Below are 22,606 nucleotides of genomic sequence, written 5' to 3' on the forward strand. Positions count from 1 at the left end.
TAGGAAAATGGGCAGGTTTGTGCACTCTCACCCCACCAAGAATGAAAGGAATTTTTCAGGTAATAAATTATGTTTTCTTTCTTAAGGTGGTGAGAATCTATGACAATCCTTACTTGTGGCAACTAATACTCAAGCTGTGGAGTCCACAAAGGAAACGGGTGATAAAATAAGAAAAGGCACCTATTTAGCAGAAACTCAGGCCAGAAGAACTTTCCCACCAAAACCGCCTCTACCGATGCAAACACATCAAACTAATAAAATAGTTTTCTTTAATAAAGGTAGTAAGAGTCCACTATCCATGATTACTCCTGGGAATTACCTTCCCTACCACTAGGAGGAGGCAAAGATTCCAAAACCCCAAGAGCTCTATCTAACCACTCTCACCTCCATGGTGCTTAATCTTATCTTTGCCTCCGCTGGAGTAAGGTGAAGATTGGTGATGTGCAGATGATTTCTTTGTTGAGAGGGGTTCTCAGATTAAGTTGAGGCCCATTTTTCCTCAGAGTGCAGCGTTTGTCAAGAGGGAAGTTTAAGGAGTTAAGGGTGTGCCTTATTTTTTCTTTACTGTGAGAATTGAAGTCACAATCCTCCCAAGGATGTTGCAGGGACTTGTCTTTCGCCTTCTCCTATTAGGTCTACCCTTAACTCCTATATTGTGTCATCTGCTGATATGTTTTAAGTACAGGACTGATTTTTCTGCTATCAAGCATAGTAGGAGAGTGTTTAAGGTAAGTGACTTATTGCTTATTTAACAAGTTACTCGTTTAAAACCTATATCTGGTATATATATATATTTATATATATAGTACATACACACACACATGAACTTAAGATAGAGCACCTAAGCACAGTAAAATAAAAATGTTCAAATCCTCATAAATCACGAATTGCAAACAAATAAATAAAATCAAGTATTAGGTTAAGTGAAATAAAATAAAATAAAGAATAGGAGCCCATAATTTCCTAGTTAATAACAGCCAATCCATTCACTAATAATACATATCCTTATGATTCTTAAAAGGCAATATAGAAACGGAAACAGTACTTAGCTCCTAAGATCAGTTCTCAGTTTTAATGATCCTTATTTAAAGTGAATGTAAACTTTGATGAAATAGTTCCCGGTTTTTAAAAATACTATTAAAAACAGGGGCATTTTCATTTATCAAAGTTTACATTGCAGCAGATTTTACAAATACTTACCTTCTTCTTCTGAAATGCCGGATTACCGATTCCCCTGCCTGCTTCTTCCTACTCTACTTACACAGCAATGACGAAACCGGCTTCCTCCAATCACGACATGGCCTCACCAGATGGACGCTCCTGGGGGGGAAACTGTGATTGGAGGAAGCCAGTTTCGTCATTGCTGACGAAGTACAGAGGACCTGCTGGCGGGGGATCAGAGATCCAGTGTTTCTGGAGAAGGTGGTATTTGTAAAATTCGCTGCAATGTAAACTTTGATGAATAAAAGTGCCCCTGTTTTTAATAGTATTTTGGTTGCTGCTTTTGTGCTTGTTTCAACTCTTTCACCAAAATGGACAAGATTTCTGTATAAAAAGAACACAGCGCAACCGCGATTCACAGTTAAATCAATTAAAATGTAATTTACACACATAAGTATCCACTTATAAGATAAAAAAAAAAATGCTCATCTAAAACAACCGCTGCAGCTCAAGGGTTTATGACGAGGCGAAGGAACAACACTGAGTTCTTAGCAATTGTCACTCCGTAACTCTCGCTTGTATTCAACTCCCTTCTACTTCATGCAGCTGAAAATCGAAACACAGTAACGCAGGACACTCCCCTCTATGCGTTTCATCTGTGTTAATCCAGACTTTCTATAGAGGTTGGGGATGCTGGTTATGTTACCCTCCTCTCGTGGCGGGAGCATCACCAATCATTTGTTAATTGGGTTTTATTATTTCTGTGTTTTTCACTATGGAATCTTCTGAATCTGTCCCTAATCCTCCTTTGGAAGCTGAAGTTTCTGAACACCTTTCTACCAATATTAAAAGGGACATAAAACACAATTTTTGTCTTTAATGATTTAGAAAGAGCATGCAATTTTAAACAACTTTCTAATTTACTTCTATTATCTAATTTGCTTTATTCTCTTGATATACTTTGCTAAAACGCATATATAGATAGGCTCAGTAGCTGCTGATTGGCTGCTGCACATAGATTCCACATGTGATTGGCTCACCCATTTGCATTGCTATTTCTTCCACAAAGGATATCTAAAAAATTAAACAAATTAGATAATAGAAGTAAATTGGAATGTTGTTTAAAATTGCATGTTCTACTAGAATCATGAAATATTTTTTTTGGGTTTAGTATCCCTTTAAGTGTGTTTATTTTAAACAGGCTGAGGTATCCCCTCCATATTTATGTGATACATTTCTTAATGTTTTGATGCATTCAGAGTCTAATGCTACATTTGCTTCCAAATGTATTATTGCTCTGTTTGTTTATTACAGAAAGGTCCAGTTCAAATTGCTCCAGGCATGAAATAATTTATTAGGGCTACAGTGTCTGAAATGTTGGCAGTCATTTCACCTTCAAGTAAGCATAAAATGTCAATACAAGATATGCATTCTACTAGTAACAATATTCCTGTGTGTCTTATTAGGCTAATGAAGCTTCTGAACGTGAGTTTTCTTCTGATGATCAGGGGCTGGCCTGTGATCCTGAGCCTGCTTCTTCCTACTTTTTATTTAAGATTGATAACATTCATTCTTTATTAGAAGAGGTTTTTGCTTACGTTAGAAATGAAGTAGGTTTCTGAAGAGGGGTCTACCAGTTGTTTAGATTATTATAAAAAAACCTGCCCAGAATTCTTCTGAGGTTTTTCCAGTGGCTGATGCTGTGGTTGGGTCTGGTATTTAATTTAATTCTTCTACAAGGTTTAAAAAGATGTATCCTCTTCCAGCTTCTAATACTGAGATTTGGGAAGCTAAGGTGGATGGTGCCATTTCTACTTTGGTTAAATGTACTACTATACTTCTGGAGGATAACACTTCTTTTAAAGACCCTTTGGTTAGAATCCTTTCATAGATGGGCCTATTTGCAGGCGGGTTATCTTTTCAGACCATTTATTGTTATTACTGATGTTTCCCATTTGGTTATATCGTTTTTCTGATCAGATCTCTGTGGATTCCGAACATTTTCGTAACCTTTTAGGTTTGCTTAAATGTGCTCAATCCTTTATTGAAGATAATATTTTAGATATCATTAGGATTAATGTCCTTGTCTGTCCATTCTAGACGGCCTTATGGTTAAAATCATGATCTGCTGATGCAGTCTCTAAGTCTAGACGCTTGAATATTTTGTTTCAAGGAAATAAATTGTTTGGGGCAGATCTAGATTCTATTATTTCCACTATTACTGGTGGTAAGGGAGTTTTCCTTTCACGAGATAAGAAATCTAAAGATAAATTTAAGGGTTCTAATAAATTTTCATTCCTTTCGTCAGAATAAGGAACAAAAGCCTGATTCCTTCACAGCTAAGCAAGTTTCCTCAGGCTGGAAAACCAAGCTCTAATTGGAACAGGCCTAAGCAGGACAAAAAGTCTACTCCTGCTTCTAAGTCTGCATGAAGGTGCGGCCCCCAATCCAGATTCTATGGTAGCGGGCAGGTTAAGTCTCTTTCAGGAGGCATGGTTTCAGAATGTTTCAAATTCTTGGGCTCTGAATATAATTTCCAACGTTTATTGGATAGATTTCATGGTAAGACTGCCCAGCAGAAGGTTTCTTTTGTCAAATGTTCTAAAGAATCCATTAAAAGCTCAGGCTTTTCTTCAATCAGTCCTGGATCTGGAATCCATGGGTGCAATAGATCTGGTTATTCTTCTGGAACAGGGAAAGGGATTTTATTCAAATCTCTTTTTTGTTCCCAAGAAGTAGGAAACTTTCAGGCTAATTTTGGTTCTAAAGGCTCTGAACAAGTTTGTCAGAGTTCCAACCTTCAAAATGGAGACTATTCTGTCTATTCTGCCTTTCATTCAGCAAGTTTATGCCCACAATATAGTATGCTTATCGCTATATTCCGATTGACAAAGATCACTTTCAGTTTCTGAAGTTTTTCTAGACAAGCATTTTCATTTTGTTGCTCTACCATTTGGTCTGGCTACAGCTCCAAGGATATTCACAAAGGTTCTGGGGGCTCTTTTGTCTGTCATCAGAAGTCAGGGAATAGCTGTGTTTCCTTACCTGGTACTAGCTTCAATCTTTATATTTAGCAGAATTGTGTTAACTTGCCCAAAAATTATTTGTCACCTAACACCTTCTATGATCCCCACCCCCCCACTCCAGCATAGGTGCTTACCACCTCCAAAGCTATAGAACGCACCAGCTAACTGAGAATCTGCTATGGCTCCAAAGAACTCCTAAGTGAAATAACAAAAATGTTTTTATCCTTGTGCAGATAAGCCATTCAGTGCCACTTTTCAAATCCTCTCATTCAAGACAAACACCCTTGCGAGGTTTTGTGTCACGCTAAAAAATTCCTCTTTCGAGGGTAACACTTACAGTTCGTAGTATAGTATGCGCTCGGTCCTGGGGGAGTAACCTTTCATTCCTTCCATGTCGGATAAAGCGTCTTCTTGCAAATCTCCTCTTTGAGCCACTTTTACTTCCTCAAACTCAGTGTAGCTTTAGCGTCTACGGACACACCTCCCTTACTATTAGACAAGTGGAAAAGCTTGCTCCGTGTACGTGGTACCAGATCCCCCTTATTGGCTCCAAACACAGGATATACAAAAAAAAGGGAAAGAGAGATTCTCGGAGACTTGCTTCAATAAAACAGTTTTCGTCTTTATTAAGTCATATTAAAAACTGATAGAGCCATCAATACAGTACAGCATCACAGCTTCATCTCAGGGTTGGTTGTAGCTGTGATGCTGTACTGTATTGGTGGCTCTATTAGTTTTTAATATGACTTAATAAAGAAGAAACAAGTTTTATTGAAGCAAGTCTCCGAGAATCTCTCTATCCCTTTTTTTGTATATCCAAAGAACTCCTGTTGTGTGCTGAGCCTTGAAGCACAATGAGGCAAAAAGAAGAGAGTGCTCCAAAAGCCTCCTGTGGTGGGAAGACGATAACCTTCTCCCGCTAGCAGAAACTACATACCGTAATCTGCTTCCGCCTCACCTGGGGTCTCCTTAGCGCTCCCAGTGCAGTCACACAATACTAGAAAAAGTACAGACTGAACAAAATAAAGAGTGTACAAGATGGGCATGGTGAAAAATTTAAGAAAAAAATGTCCTTACACCTTCAGTTTGCACAAACAGTATACACTAGAAAGTCTAATAAAAACTGTGCTAGGGTTTGACTTTGTGCTCTGCTGCTGCGTCTGGTTATAAGGTACTGAACCTAAAGTACTAAATGGCCTGCAGGCTGTGTGGAACATATGGGTACTTACCCAGTGGCTGACCCACTCCACTTTCTTATCCAGATGTAGATCCCGAGTATACAGTAAATGCCCATCCAGCACTGAAACTAACAGTAAAGGATATACTGAGGGAGAACATCTTCATGGCCAAGCAAGAGGAGGCTAAGGAACTATCCCAGCGACACTCATGGCAGGTTTGTGACCACTTCTCCCACAAGGAGATTTACATTGCACAACCAAGTACTATCCTAAGTTCCTCTCTTTCAGCAACTATCTATTTAGGGGAAAACAATTTGGGATTGTAATTCTTCAATAAATCCTGAACACCTCTACCTTTGCCTTCTCCTTGATGAGGCAAATAACTACTGGGAGTGAAAGGAAAATAGGAGGGATACTTAAAGATCTGGTGTATGGTATGTATGATGTCTTCTCCTCCTCCTGGTGGTCAAGAGATGAGTTCCCACAAGTAAGGATTTTCATGGACTCTCAACACGTTAAGAAAAAATTAGAAAACCATTTCTGACCATTTTGCAATTGTTATATTAGAATCACCTACCTCGATTACCTAATTTAACATATATATATATATATATATATATATATATATATAGTCATGATAGGGGATATGTTCTCCGGTCTAGGCAATATGTATTAAGCCAAGCTCCCACATTCCCTTATGTGTAGTTTCCCCTATCCCTCAGGATTATGTTATACAGTCTTTAGGCATTACATATGCTGACAATTAAAAATAGCTAGGAGAGGAGCACCTGATAACCCAATCATTTTACCGTTAAGGTCTTTTTAAACTCAGGGGTATAGCAATCAAACAGGCTATGACTACGGCACTATGCTGAAACGCGTAAGCTATCCTTTGCTACACTCCTACTAAGCCACTTAACATATGGGTACTGCTGTCCTGTATTTTTAAACTATTTTTGGAATAAAGTTTACCTTTTTATCTTTCAAGCAGTGGTGATTTTTCTTCCTTTTTTTGGCATTTTGAAATGGCCACCAATCTCCTCCCACTGCTGATGTATTCAACCTTTTTTGGAATATAGTGTCCAATCCGAAGCGCCTCAATAGTTTTATTCTCACACTGAGGGCATGCCGATTTGCGCATGTGCAATTGAAAAAGGGAACCGACTATAGCTCGGTGTGTGTATTTGCTGCATTTACCACCAGAGCAGAGACGAGTAAGAAAGATGTGTACAGCTGGAAATGTTCTTTGTTCTAAAGGACCCCCACTACTTCCACTACTTAGCACTCAGCCAAATCAGTGCATGCGCAATTTGCAAAATAAGACTTCACTCGTTGCTTCGTGCACGAGTGATACAGGCATAGCGAAATAAACTATAAGGACCATGAAGGAGGTGTGGGAGAAGTTTGAATTTGGTGGCCATTTCGAAATGGCCAGAAACATTTTCCTTTTCAACATTTCTGAATTGCCGTTCATGCTACAGTACATGTTAACGAGTGCAGGAGGGTATTCGTCACTTAAACTAAGGTAAGCCTGAATGATTAATAAGGTGAAGACTTTTTTTTTATTTGGTTTTGTCTTCAGCTATACATAGCTTGACAAGAATCACAAATGGATAGAGGAACAAAATTTCCTGGAAAAATATATAAATATTAAAATTAACCCCTTCGCTACTGGAAATTTCAGAGAAAAACATTTTTGCTATCACTCCATTTAAAGGGAAGGTCTAGTTAAACTGTAACTTTCATGATTAACCCTTTCGTGTCAGGGCTAAAGTGCCTACATCGGAACAACTGTTCCGATGTAGACAAATTGAAACCACGCGATCGTGCACACGATCACGAGATTTCAATTATTGGATCGCGTCTGGGGGGTGTCCCTACAACCCTAGGAACGCCCTCCAGACCGCGATCAAATCCTGAAAGCACAGAATGCTTCAGGACAGCCATTAGCTATAACGTTCTATTCCGTCATAACGGCTTTAAAGCCCAGTCTAATTATGACGGAATAGAACAGCATAACGGCTTTAAAAGGTTAAGATAGGGCATGTCATTTTAAACAACTTTCCAATTTACTTTTTTCATCAAATTATTTTGTTTTCTTGTTTGAATTTTTTTTTACAGCTAGACAGCGCTAGTTCATGCGTGCCATGTAGATAACATTGTGCTTACTTCCGTGAAGTTACCTAGGAGGCAGCACTGAATGGATAAAATGCAAGTCTGTCAAAAGAACTAAAATAAGGGAGCAGTCTGTGTAGGCTTAGATACAAGCTAATCACGGAGGTATAAAGTATATTAATAAAACCGTGATGGTTATGCAAAATTGGGGAATGGGTAATAAAGGGATCATCTATCTTTTTAAACAATAAAAAATCTAGAGTAGACTGTCCCTTTAAACAGAAATAGAGCCTTGATTTATTTTTGATTGTGCTCCGTTACCATATGCTGGAAGAACACAAGCAGCAAGTCTCCATTGTCACGTGACAAACAAGACTGCTCGGGGCTTCCAGCATTCTGGACGTAGATCTATGTTATGCGGTACAAAGGCCTATGTACCGCATGAAGTAGATCTTTGTCCATTTGTCTAAAGGGGTTATTGCACAGCAGAAATGTATTTGGCATGTTATACACACAATTGCAACTAAATTCTCCATCACAAACTATTTTTCTATTCATATATACCTAAAAATTAATCCAATATTAGTGAAATAATCCATCTAATGATATAATCCCACAACAACAGAATAAGATATTTTATTTCTAATACAGCCAGTTATAACACATTTTAAAGACTTATTTTCTGTCTGAGTCATCCATACAATTGTGGATGACAATAATAAAAACAAAACAAAATTCCTCATTGTTCATTCATTTCCCTGTTATTCTAAATGGATAATGTTAGGATCCAAGGTCAGTGTATGTTATCTAAATGAGTCATAAGCCTTCCATGATATAAAAAAGCAAGTGAAAGCAACATCTATTGTTAGCAAAACATTTTGACTCACTTTTCCTTTTCCTCACCACCTGAAATCATACGCATTATTGAATAATGAAATTGCACTTGAAAAAAACATAATTTATGCTTACCAGATAAATTCCTTTCCTTCCTGGGAGAGTCCACAACCTCATGCCTTACTGTTGGGAAATACAACACCTGGCCACCAGGAGAAGGCAAAGACACCCCAGCCAAAGGCTTAAATATCCCTCCCACTTCCCCTGTCCCCCAGTCATTCTGCCTAGGGAACAAAGAAAAGTAGGAGAAGCATCAGGGTATAAAACGTGCCAGAAAAAAATAAAATAAAAAGGGAGCCGCCCATCAGAAAAATAAATTACAGGCGGGGTCGTGGACTCACCCTGCCAGGAAGGAAAGGAATTTATCTGGTAAGCATAAATTATGTTTTCCTTCATAAGGCAGGGAGAGTCCACAACTTCATTCCTTACTGTTGGGAAAAGTATACCCAAGCTCCAGAGGACACTGAATGAATAACAGGAGGGAACAGAAAAAAGAGGTGGACCCTATTCTGAGGGCTCCACAGTCTGCAAAACTTTTCTCCTGAAAGCTGCTTCAGCAGAAGCAAACACATCAAACTTGTAAAATTTAGAAAAAGTGTGTAAGGAGGACCAGGTAGCCGCCTTACAAATCTGATCCACTGAGGCCTCATTCTTAAAAGCCCAAGAGAAAGCCACTGCTCTAGTGGAAAGAGCCGTTATCCTCTCAGGAGGCTGTCGTCACACTGTCTCATAAGCTAAGCGGATGACACTCCTCAACCAGAAAGATAGAGAAGTCGTATTAGCCTTCTGCCCCTTACACTACCCCGCATAGATGAGAAACAAATAGGAAGATTGTCTGAATTCCTTAGTAGCCTGAAGATAGAACTTCAAGCAAACGTTCCTTCTCTGAAGAAGGATTAGGACACAAGAACGGAACATTAATTTCTTGATTGTTACGATTCGACACCACCTTACGAGGAACCCTAGTTTAGTGGGTAAAACCGCCTTATCAGCATGAAAAAACAGATAAGGGGGATCACATTGCAAAGCAGAAATCTTAGAAACTCTGCGCGCAAAGGCAATAGCCAATATAAAAAGAACCTTCCACAACAACAATTTAATGTCAACAGTATGCATAGGCTCAAACAGAGCCTGCTGCAAAACACTAAGAAAAAGATTGAGGCTCCAAGACGGAGCCCCAGATCTGAACACGGGTCTGATCCTAGCCACAGCCTTAACAAAGGACTGCACATCCAGAAGTTCAGCCAATCTTTTGTGCAGTAACTCCGACAGGGCCGATATCTGTCCCTTCAGGGAACTAGCAGATAGACCCTTCTCCAGTCCATCCTGGAGAAAAAATAAAATTCTGGCAACCTTAACCTTATGCCAGGAAAAACCATGCTCATCACACCAGTACAAATAAGTCCTCCACACCTTATGGTAGATACGACGAGTAACTGGCTTACGAGCTTGAAGCAGAGTGTCGATAACACTCTCAGAAAACCCTCTCTTGACTAAGACTAAGCGTTCAATCTCCACGCAGTCAGCCTCAGAGAATCTAGATTTTGATGAACGAAGGGACCCCTTTATCAGCAGATCTCTGCGACAAGGTAACCTCCACTGAGGAGTTGAGGACATCCCACCAGATCCGCAAACCACGGACTTCGCGGCCACGACGGAGCAATCAGAATCACAGATGCTCGCTCCTGCTTGATGTGAGCCACCACACGAGGGAAGAAGCAATAATGGAGGAAAAAGATATACAAGTCTGAACCTTCATCGTACTGATAGGGCATCTATCCTGGGTAGCTTGGTATTAAGGCGGGATGCCATGAGATCTATCTCCAGCGTCCCCCACTCGCTGCATATCTCTGCAAACACCTCGGGTGAAGAGACCATTCCCCTGGGTGAAATAATTGCTTGCTGAGGAAGTCTGCTTTCCAGTTGTCCACACCCAGAATGTGGATCACTGACAGCGTATATTTGTGAGTCTCCACCCACTCTAGTATCTGAGATACTTCTCTCATTGCCAAGGAACATCTCGTTCCCCCTTGATGGTTGATATAGGCAACCAAGGTTATATTGTCTGATTGGAATCTGATAAACTGGGACGAACTCCGAAGGGGCCAAGCCTTCAAGGCATTGAAGATTGTCCAGAGTTGCAAGATATTGATCGGAAGGAAGGACTCCTCCTGAGTCCACAGAACTTGTGCCTTCTTGGCACCCCAAACGGCTCCCAGACGGAAAGGCTTGTGTCCGTAGTCACAATCTCCCAGGATGGTCTCAAAAAGCACGTGCCTTGGGACTGATGATCTGGACAGAGCCACCAGGAGAGCGAGTCTCTTGACAGGCTGTCCAGCACGATCTATTGAGACAGATCTGAATGGTTGCCATTCCATAGTCTCAGCATGCATAGTTGTAAGGGTTTGAGATGGAATCTGGCAAAAGGAATGATGTCCATGTAGGACACCATGAGTCCAATTACCTCCATACACTGAGCCACTTAGGGTCTCGAGGAGGCCTGGAGGGCAAGACATCCAGACATTAGCTTGCAACGTCTCTGATCTGTGAGGAATATTCTCATGGATATGGAGTCAATTATAGTTCCTAGGAAATTCACCCTTGTACTTGGAGTAAGAAAACTCTTTTTCAAGTTTATCTTCCATCCATGTGATCGAAAAAGATTGAGAAGGGACTCCGAATAATCTTCCGCTAGATGAAAAGATGGCGCCTGTACCAAAATATCATCCAGGTAAGGCGCTACTGCAATACCTTGTGTTCTGGCAACGGCTAGAAGAGCCCCCAGAACCTTTGTAAATATCCTTGAAGCAGTAGCTAGGCCAAATGGAAGAGCTATGAACTGGAAGTGCTGGTCCAGAAAAGCAAACCTCAGGAACTGAAAATGTTCCCTGTGAATCGGAACGTAAAGGTATGCATCCTTCAGGTCTATTGTAGTCATAAACTGTCTTTCCTGAAGCAGAGGTAGGATTGACCGTATTGTCTCTATCTTGAAAGAGGGAACACTTAAATTTGTTTAGACACTTTAGGTCCAGAATCGACAAAAAGTTTCCTCTTTCTTTGGAACCATGAAAAAGGTTTGAATAAAACCCCAAACCTCTTTCTGCTGTAGGTACCGGGCAATTACTCCTAGAGAGGGAAGATCCCGTACGCAACCTAAGAAGGCAGCCCTCTTTTCTGGTCTTGTTGAAAGACAGGAGAGTAGGAATATGCCCCTGGGCAGATGAGACTTGAATCCTATCCTGTATCCTTGAGATACAACCTCCAGGACCCAAAGATCCTGTACATCCTGGAACCAAGCGTCTGAAAAAAGAGACAGTCTACAGATCGGGTGCCACCCCTTCATGCCGATTTGTTTTCAGTGGGCTTCTTAGTCTGTTTGGACTTATTTCAGGAGTGAGCCAGCTTCCAAGTACTCTTGGGCTGCTCGGACTTGGAAGAGGACTGCTTTCGTTGTTACTTATTAGCACGAAAGGAACGAAAATTAGACATTAGGCACCTTTCTCTCCGGTTTCTGTAGAGATAATGGAGTCCAGCCATGGACTGAATAAAATCTTCCTCTTGAGGGGAAGAGAAAGGAGTCTGGATTTAGAAGTCATATCCGCAGACCAAGACTTCAACTAGAGAGCGGGCTAGAACCGCAAAGCCAGCAGCCTTTGCATTTATGCGAATAATCTGCATATTCGTGTCACAGATGTAGGAGTTAGCAATTCTCAATGCTTTAATTCTCTCCTGAATATCCTCGAGGGGAGTCTCCACCTCACTGAGCTCCAACAGAGTGTTGCACCAGTTGGTAGCTGCTCCAGCAACCGCCGCTACAGCTGCCGCCGGTTTAAATAAAAACCCTGTATGTTGAAACATCTTCCTCAAAAAAGATTCCATTTTTTTATCCATAGGCTCTCTAAAAGAAGAACTATCCTCCAGAGGGATAGTAGAATGCTTAGCCAGCATGGAGATAGCTCCATCCACCTTTGGGATAGAGCCCCACAAATCTAATTGAGAGTCAGGGACCAGGAATAATTTTTTTAAAGTAGACGAGGGGGAAAAAGAAGTTCCTACTTTTTCCCATTCGTTACCAATAATATTCGCCATCTTAAAGGGACAGTCAACACCAGAATTTTTGTTGTTTTAAAAGATAATCCCTTAATTACCCATTCCTTAGTTTTGCATAACCAGCACAGTTATAATACACATTTTACCTCTGTGATTACCGTCTATCTAAGCCTCTGCAGACTGCCCCCTTATTTCAATTCTTTTGACAGACTTGCATTTTAGCCAATCGGTGCTCACTCCTCTGTAAATTCATGTGCATGAGCTCAAAGTTATCTATATGAAACACATGAACTAACGCCCTCTTAGTGGTGAAAAACTGTCAAACACAGAGGCGGCCTTCAAGGTATAAAAAATTAGCATATGAACCTCCTAGGTTTAGCCGTCAACTAAGAGAACAAAGCAAAATTGGTGATCAAAGTAAATTTTAAAGTTGCTTAAAACGACATGCCCTATTTGAATCATGAAACTTTTTTTTTTGGACTTGACTGTCCCTTTAACTGACACAGGAAAAGTCAGAGGGACCTTCCTATCTTCATAAACCCTGTCTAATTTAGGGATCTTAGGCTCCTCAGGGATTGTAGCCTCTGGAACCTCTAGTGTAGACAGAACCCCCTTTAATAAAAAAGCAGATGCTCAATTTTAAATCTAAAGGAGGGTTCCTCAGCTGAAGGAGGTTTAGTAACTGAAGTCTCTGACTCAGAAAGTTCACCCTCTGAAGCTACAGAGGTTAACTCATCTTCGGATAGCTGGGATAAAGTAGATAAATCCAACAAATATTTAGATGACTCAAGGTCTGGAGGATTATGTTTAACCCTTCTCTTGCATTTCTTAGAGCAAGGTAAGGCACTTAGGGCCACAGACACTGCTGATTGTAACTGCGCGGTAAAGTCCGCTAGAAAAAAGCCCCCCCCCCCCAGATGGATGATTAGTTGAGCCGTGGGAAACTGCATGTGGAGCGAGTAATGTAGAGAGGGTAGTAATTTCTCGGGACCCAGATTTCTGAGAAGTAGACGGCCCAGAAGGGCTAATAGTGCTATGAGTATTAGCAGGCTCGTCTCCCTTCTTAGACTTTAGAACAGTGTTTAGACATATGGAACAAAATTGAGCAGGTGGGCAAAATACACTCCACTTGACAGTATTCCCGGGTCTAATAAATATAATAGATTCATTAAGTTATGACAAAGGGAGACTTTTTGCATTTAGAAATTTGGTTCTCTTTTTCCAGCAGGGCTCAATGAAGTAATAGATACTGCCGTCTTTTAAAATAGTTTTATTATGTATTATTTTATTATTTAAAGATTTTATGACTCAGCACAGAAGCATATAGTAAAATAGAGTATGAGATTGGTTATATAAGATGTTTTATGTGATTTTAGGTGTCAATATTATTATGATTATGTATTTTAGTTATATTAACAGATTTGAATCAATATATTCATCAACATGTTACCGTTTGTATAATCTTATATATTATATTAATATGAGGTGAGACCTCCCTAGTCCCCATTCCTCTATATATCTCAATACCCTTAATAATTCCCACTATTATATAGCAGACAATTGTCTCCATATGAGGAGGGGTTGGATAGAGTCTTGGCACAATATCCACAGAATAAAATAGGCCAAGTTAGATAGATACTTATCGACTGTATCCAGTTACATGAGTTAATTATGCATCTTATTTATGTAATTGTTTGAGTGTCTTATTTATATTCTCTCATAATAGTTTTTTATTATAATTTTTAGAATCAACACAATTTATTGTCACAACTATTGATTACTTTTATCAATATTTAGTTATTATTTACAATGTTGCCATTACATATAACACACATTGTCATCACATTTTATGTACACTATGAATTATAAATTTAGTTATTAGCACTTGCATTACCACTTAGTAGAATATTGTAACTAGTATCAATTGTTCGTATTATATAGTTTATTATTAATAAATACACAATTTTATCATTTATTGTACATTTGAAATTCTAGGCTACTGGTTAGTTTATATTTATATTCACATTATTAAATTCATCTTTATTTGCACTTATCATGTAGATACATGAATTAGTATCATGAATAATAAGTTATCACCATTTATAAGCACATCAATTTAGTTCCGCTATATACGTGTCAGGTATATAGCTAACACCCACACAGCATTCATTTTGTATTGGAAATTATTAGCGAGGATTATTCATGAACATTTCAATGTTATAATATCACAATTATTTAGATCAATATCACTAGTATATTTATTACGCAAATAAGCCATGATATTAAGTCTATGATGGTTTAATTACGACACTCAAGCAAAAGCCCATTTACTTATGTTAATAAATTTATAAAAACATGAGATGCCAATGGGATGTACTGATATGGAAGTGTATATGCATCTGTGACTAGGATGATAACGAGTGGTCTCAAAACTCACTCCCAGTAGGGGAGGAGTTAATAGTGGTTGGATAGCGAGCGGTAACATGAAAGAAAGTACACACCTACGATGAGGTGGATAGTGATTGGCCACAGAGCACACTCCCTAAAGGGGAGGGACTAATAACTGTTTGGTAGTGAGCGTCAATATAAGCCGGTTCAATATGATTATAAATTATGCCTGATGAAACGGCCTTAGAGCCGAGAAACGTGTAGCAAAAGAATAACATTGCATCATATGCTCGCCTAAGAGGAATGTTTTTAAGGTCTTTGTTTGCAGTGGATTTGCAATAAAGTATCACATTTTTGAAACATTGTTACCTTACATCTTCCTTGTGTGAGCCTGCCACTACCAGACAAACTTATCGGTGAGATTCGGGTAGAGAGACCGGAGACAGCCAGCTGGTTAGCTGCAATAACCAGCCTGCTTCCACAAGCACATTGGTGTGCTCGTCCAAATTGTGAGTACCCTGTGCTTAGACTAATCTATGTGTATGCTGGCCGTATAATACTGATACACACGTGTTGGCGCCTCTCTGTGTTTGGAATCCTCACAATATAAACAGGAATTATTAATCAGTACAGAAGGAGCAGAACCTTCTTATGTAGTATCAGAGCCCCCATAGCTAGTATATACCCACAGAAGGACAATTAAAAAGAAGTGCTTTTATTTAAAAAATGGCACCTCAATACTCCCAATGGCTGGGGCACTCACCACCTCCTAGACCCAGACAGCTAACAGTGAAAATGCTCTCCTCAGGAGTGATGACTGCAGCAGGATCTTAGGAAATCAAAGATATTGCACCCAGTCACGTAGTACGTATGACAGGACTTTCCCTGCTATGAAAAAGGGTGCCAAGCTATTATGAGCTGTGCAACACTTCAAAAACTAAAGTGAAACCTGTTTGTTCCAAGCCAAAAACACACACCCTCTGAGCCTAAAAAAAACTCTCACATAAAGCAGATATAAATCCCCAAACTGTTCAAATAATCTCCCTGAAGGAGATATTAACCCTTGATCCTATCGAAGTATAAAGGAGCCATACTGCGACCCTGTATAGCGTTTTACAATGTATATATAAAAAACAGTCTTACCCTCCAGGATCTATGCTGTGGAACAGGCACAGCCTCTCAAGTGTGACAGTCTTGCAGCAGCGCTTCTGACATGGACTTGTGTGTAGCAGCAAGCAGTGAAACTCGTCAACACTGATTGCTCAGGAGCTGTTAGCGACAGTCTGGATGGGTTCGGAGAAAAACCTTCCCTGTGTCTCCAGACTCTAACTTTCATCAATACTCTCACTGAGAGGTTGACATGATTACTTAAAAATCCAGTCCTTTCTCGAAAGGAACATAACCATTACAGGACTATCCAAATCTTCCGACACTTCGAAAGGCAAATAATGACTGGGGGATAGGGAAAGTGGGAGGGATATTTAAGCATTTGGCTGGGGTGTTTTTACCTCCTCCTGGTGGCCAGGTGTTGTATTTCCCAACAGTAAGAATTGAAGTTGTGGACTCTCCCTGCCTTATGGAAAGAAAACAACTTTGAAAAAGAATTTATGTGTAGGAAATAAATTGAGAATTGTTATAAATTTACATTAAATAAATTGAGAATTGTTATAAATTTACATTAAATAAATTGAGAATTGTTATAAATTTACATTAAATAAATTGAGAATTGTTATAAATTTACATTAAATAAATTGAGAATTGATATAAATTTACATTTACATTAAATTAAAGAGACATTAAACACAAAATGTCAGTTTTTATAAGATGCTTATTTATAGTTAAAAAAAATGATTTTATGATTTTTCCCCCCATTTTCCTTTAGTTTAACCCTGAACATTGTTGTATTTCTACTCCCCTCAGAACTTCTAGAGTGCATTCTATGTAATGCAGAACTCTGACCCTACTATATGCTGCATAGCTATTGGTTGATATGTGCAGGAGTTTGTTTATATCTGTCACTAATTGGCCACAACAAAGGAAGTAAGATAAACAACATTGAAGGGACTTTTAAAGCCTGTAAAACCATTTCACATTCTTCTAACAAAATGACAGTTTTAACTAATTTAAAAAACATTTATTTTGCTAGCAGATCTTTTGAAAGATTGTGAATAATTGCGGATACCTAAATAAAAATGACTTTAATGTCTTTTTACCTAATGTTTGAGCCCATGGTCTAAACATGCGAGCAAACATTATTTATATCAATTTAAAGGGATATGAAACCCATCATTTTCTTTCATGATTCAGAAAGAACATGCAATTTTAAACAACTTTCCAATTTACTTATTTGTTATAATTTGCTTCATTCCTTTGGTATCCTTTGTTGAAAAGTATGTATAGGCGGGATTAAGAGCAGCAATGCTAGTGGGAGCTAGCTGCTGATTGGTGGCTGCATATATATCCCTTTTGTCATTGGCTTATCTATGTTCAGCTAGCTCCCAGTAGTGCACTGCTGCTCCTTCAACAAAAGATACCAAGAGAAAAACACAAATTTTGTAGTAGTAAATTGGAAAGTTGTTTAAAACTATATGCTTTATCTGAATGATGAAAGAAAATTTGAGGTTTCATGTTCCCTTAACAGAAGATTATTTTTGCTGAACATACTCATAACCTATGACTCATTATTTTTGGTATTGAGATGATCCAAGAGCAAATTAAATCTAAATATTTTATAAATATTTGTGGGTTTTTTTTAAAAGCTTTGTTAATTTGTATTGTAAATACTTTAAAAACCTAATAAAAAGTTGATTATAAAATTCAAAACATGTAGTAATTTGGGTGTCAATTAGATATAACACTTATTTATTGGGCTTTTTGATAAATACAATCTGTTTTGTAATTTAAAATTATCTGATTATAAAAATATAGTAATTCTATAAATAGAAGCAGAACACAGTTTAGGTGTTCATTAAAAAAGCTACTCCAGCTATAATGCAATGCTAACACACCTCTTTTTTTTTTACCATACGTTCCCCACAATCTCCAGAGATGCTCCAAAGTGCCCAGACGCAGGGCATCCAATGATCTTGCATACAGCAGTATGCAAAAGCACAACTTGAACATGATTGGCTACCATCTATACACTCAAAGGAGTGGGAAGAATGTACATTTTATGATATAAATTAAATGATTAACTACTGAGCAATAAAACTGTGTAAATATATTCTAACTCCTTATAAAGCATTTTATGTACTGCCTTCCTTGTTCCTTAAAGTATAAAAAGTTAGATATTGACACACTAATTACTTCATTGTAACAAATCACACAAAACTTAAAGAGACATAAAACACAAAAATTATCTTTTGTGATTCAAATAGAGGTCACTATTTTAAACAGCATTCCAATTTACTTTATTATCTAATTTGCTTAATTCTCTTGGTATCCTTTTTTGTTGAAGTAGCAATGCACTACTGAGACCTTTCTGAACACATTGAGTGAGCCAATAACAAGAGGCATATTGTGCAGCCACCAATCACCAGCTAGCACCCAGTAGTAGTATATCGCTGTTTCTGAGCTTACCTATGTATGCTTTTTAACAAGGGATACCAAGAAGAGTGAAGCAAATTAGATTATAGAAATACATTTGAAAGTTGTTTAAAACTGTATGCTCTATTTGAATAATGACAGACAACATTTGGGTTTTAATGTTCCTTTAAAGGGATAATAAACCCAATTTTTTATTTAATGATTCAGATTTCTAATTTACTCCTATTAACATTTTTTCTTGGTCTCTTGCTATCATTATCTGAAAAGCAGGAATGTTAAGCTTAGGAGCTGGCCCATTTTAGGTTCATCACCTGGGTAGTGCTTGCTGATTGGTGGTTAAATGTAGCCACCAATAAGCAAGCGCTATCCAGGATGCTGAACCTAAAATAGGACGTCTCCTAAGCTTTGCATTCCTGCTTTTCAAATAAAGATAGCAAGAGAACGAATACAAATTTGATAAAAGGAGTAAATTAGAAAGTTGCTTAAAATCCAATGCTCTATCTGAATCATAAATGAATAAAAACAGAATTTATGCCTACCTGATACATTTCTTTTTCTTGTGATGTATCGAGTCCACAGATTCATCCATACTTGTGGGATATTCTCCTTCCTAACAGGAAGTGGCAAAGAGAGCACCCACAGCAGAGCTGTCTATATAGCTCCTCCCTTAGCTCCGCCCCCCCAGTCATTCGACCGAAGGCTAGGAAGAAAAAGGAGAAACTATAGGGTGCAGTGGTGACTGAAGTTTTTTAAATAAAAATATACTACCTGTCTTAAACAGACAGGGCGGGCCGTAGACTCGATACATCACAAAAGAAAGAAATTTATCAGGTAAGCATAAATTCTGTTTTCTCTTGTAAGATGTATCGAGTCCACGGATTCATCCATACTTGTGGGATATTAATACCAAAGCTTTAGGACACGGATGAAGGGAGGGACAAGACAGGTACCCTAAACGGAAGGCACCACTGCTTGTAAAACCTTTCTCCCAAAAATAGCCTCCGAAGAAGTATCGAATTTGTAAAATTTGGAAAAAGTATGAAGCGAAGACCAAGTCGCCGCCTTACAAATCTGTTCAACAGAAGCCTCATTTTTAAAAGCCCATGTGGAAGCCACTGCTCTAGTAGAATGAGCAGTAATTCTTTCAGGAGGCTGCTGGCCAGCAGTCTCATAAGCCAAACGGATGATGCTTTTCAGCCAAAAGGAAAGAGAGGTAGCCGTAGCCTTTTGACCTCTCCGTTTACCAGAATAAACCACAAGCAATGAAGATGTTTGACGGAAATCTTTAGTTGCTTGAAAGTAGAACTTTAAAGCACGAACCACATCAAGATTGTGCAACAGACGTTCCTTCTTCGATGAAGGATTAGGACACAGAGAAGGAACAACAATCTCCTGATTGATATTCCTATTAGAAACAACCTTAGGAAGAAACCCAGGTTTGGTACGCAAAACCACCTTATCTGCATGGAAAACAAGGTAAGGTGAGTCACACTGTAAGCAGATAACCCAGAAACTCTTCGAGCCGAAGAGATAGCTACCAAAAACAAAACTTTCCAAGATAGAAGCTTAATATCTATGGAATGCATAGGTTCAAACAGAACCCCTTGAAGAACTTTAAGAACCAAGTTTAGGCTCCATGGCGGAGCAACAGGTTTAAATACAGGCTTGATCCTGACCAAGGCCTGACTAAACGCTTGAACGTCTGGGACATCTGCCAGACGTTTGTGTAAAAGAATAGACAAAGCAGATATTTGTCCTTTTAAGGAACTAGCTGATAATCCATTCTCCAATCCTTCTTGGAGAAAGGACAAAATTCTAGGAATCCTAATCTTACTCCATGAGTAACCCTTGGATTCACACCAACAAAGATATTTGCGCCAAATCTTATGATAGATTTTCCTGGAGACAGGCTTTCTAGCCTGAATCAGGGTATCAATGACCGACTCAGAGAAACCACGCTTTGATAGAATCAGGCGTTCAATCTCCAAGCAGTCAGACGCAGAGAAATTAGATTTGGATGCTTGAATGGACCTTGGATTAGAAGGTCCTGCCTCATTGGCAGAGTCCATGGTGGAACAGATGACATGTCCACCAGGTCTGCATACCAAGTCCTGCGTGGCCACGCAGGTGCTATCAGAATCACCAAAGCTCTCTCCTGCTTGATTCTGGCAACCAGACGTGGGAGGAGAGGAAACGGTGGAAATACATAAGCCAGATTGAAGGACCAGGGCACTGCTAGAGCATCTATCAGTACCGCCTGGGGATCCCGGTACCTGGACCCGTAACAAGGAAGTTTGGCGTTCTGTCGGGATGCCATCAGATCCAATTCTGGTGTGCCCCATAGCTGAGTCAGCTGGGCAAATACCTCCGGATGGATAGTTGCAGTGGTCTGAGGTGTAGGCGGGCATTAGGAACTATGTCCATTGCCGCTACCATGAGTCCGATTACCTCCATACACTGAACCACTGATGGCCGAGGAATAGAATGAAGAGCTCAGCAAGTGATTAAAAGTTTTCATTTTCTGACCTCCATCAGAAATATTTTCATTTCTACCGAGTCTATCAGAGTCCCTAGGAAGGAAATTCTTGTGAGAGGGATGAGAGAACTCTTTTTTATGTTCACCTTCCACCCGTGAGATCTCAGAAAAGCCAACACGATGTCCGTGTGAGACTTGGCTAGCTGGAAAGTCGATGCCTGAATTAAGATGTCGTCTAGATAAGGCGCCACTGCTATAACCCCCACGGTCTTAGAACCGCCAAAAGAGACCCTAGAACCTTTGTGAAAATTCTGGGAGCCAACCCAAAAGGAAGGGCCACAAACTGGTAATGCCTTTCCAGAAAGGCGAATCTGAGGAATTGATGATGATCTCTGTGAATAGGGGTGTGTAGATACGCATCCTTTAAATCCATGTTAGTCATATATTGACCCTCCTGGATCAGAGGAAGAATAGTCCGAATAGTCTCCATGTTGAAAGATGGTACTCTGAGGAATTTGTTTAGAATTTTGAATTCCAAGATCGGTCTGAAAGTTCCCTCTTTTTTGGGAACCACAAACAGGTTGGAGTAAAAACCTAGCCCTTGTTCCGCTCTTGGAACTGGGCGGATCACTCCCATGGTATGTAGGTCTTCTACACAGCGTAAGAATGCCTCTCTCTTTGTCTGGTTTGCAGACAATTGAGAAATGTGAAATCTCCCCCTTGGGGGGGAGTCTTTGAAGTCCAGAAGATATCCTTGGGACACAATTTCTAAAGCCCAGGAATAGTGAACATCTATTGCCCAAGCCTGAGCGAAGAGAGAGAGTCTGCCCCCTACTAGATCCGGTCCCGGATCGGGAGCTACCACTTCACGCTGTCTTAGAGGCAGCAGCAGGCTTCTTGGCCTGTTTACCTTTGTTCCAAGCCTGGTTAGGTCTCCAGACTGACTTGGATTGGACAGAATTCCCCTCTTGCTTTGCTGCAGGGGAAGCTGAAGCGTAACCACCCTTGAAGTTCCGAAAGGAACGAAAATTATTTTGTTTGGTCCTCATTTTATTTGTTTTATCCTGAGGGAGGGCATGGCCTTTCCCTCCAGTGATGTCTGAAATAATCTCTTTCAGTGCAGGCCCAAATAGGGTCTTTCCTTTGAAAGGGATGTTCAACAGTTTAGATTTTGATGACACATCAGCAGACCAGGATTTAAGCCATAACGCCCTGCGTGCTAAAATGGCAAAACCTGAATTCTTTGCCGCTAATTTAGCCATTTGGAAAGCGGCATCTGTAATGAAAGAATTAGCCAACTTAAGGGCCTTAATTCTATCCATAATATCCTCTAATGGAGTCTCCACCTGGAGAGCTTCTTCTAGAGCCTCAAACCAGAAAGCAGCTGCAGTAGTTACAGGAACAATGCATGCAATAGGTTGGAGAAGAAAACCTTGATGAACAAAAATTTTCTTTAGGAGACCCTCTAATTTTTTATCCATAGGATCTTTGAAAGCACAACTGTCTTCGATAGGTATAGTTGTACGCTTAGCAAGAGTAGAAATAGCTCCCTCCACCTTAGGAACTGTCTGCCACGAGTCCTGCATGGTGTCAGATATGGGAAACATTTTCTTAAAAACAGGAGGGGGAGCGAACGGAATACCTGGTCTATCCCACTCCTTAGTAACAATAGTCACAATCCTCTTAGGGACTGGAAAAAACATCAGTGTAAACAGGAACCTCTAAGTATCTGTCCATTTCACACAATTTCTCTGGGATCACTATAGGGTCAC

The 22,606-nt window shown here is 39.5% G+C and overlaps 1 protein-coding gene across 1 annotated transcript in view; it reads right to left on the minus strand.

Moving 5' to 3' along the window:
* Nucleotides 1-22,606, minus strand: part of MERTK (MER proto-oncogene, tyrosine kinase) — a 355,152-nt gene that overhangs the window by 32,453 nt on the left and 300,093 nt on the right. The window lies entirely within an intron of this gene.

This window comes from Bombina bombina, chromosome 4, assembly GCF_027579735.1.
Source record: "Bombina bombina isolate aBomBom1 chromosome 4, aBomBom1.pri, whole genome shotgun sequence".
In the NCBI taxonomy this organism is placed as follows: Eukaryota; Metazoa; Chordata; class Amphibia; order Anura; family Bombinatoridae; genus Bombina; species Bombina bombina.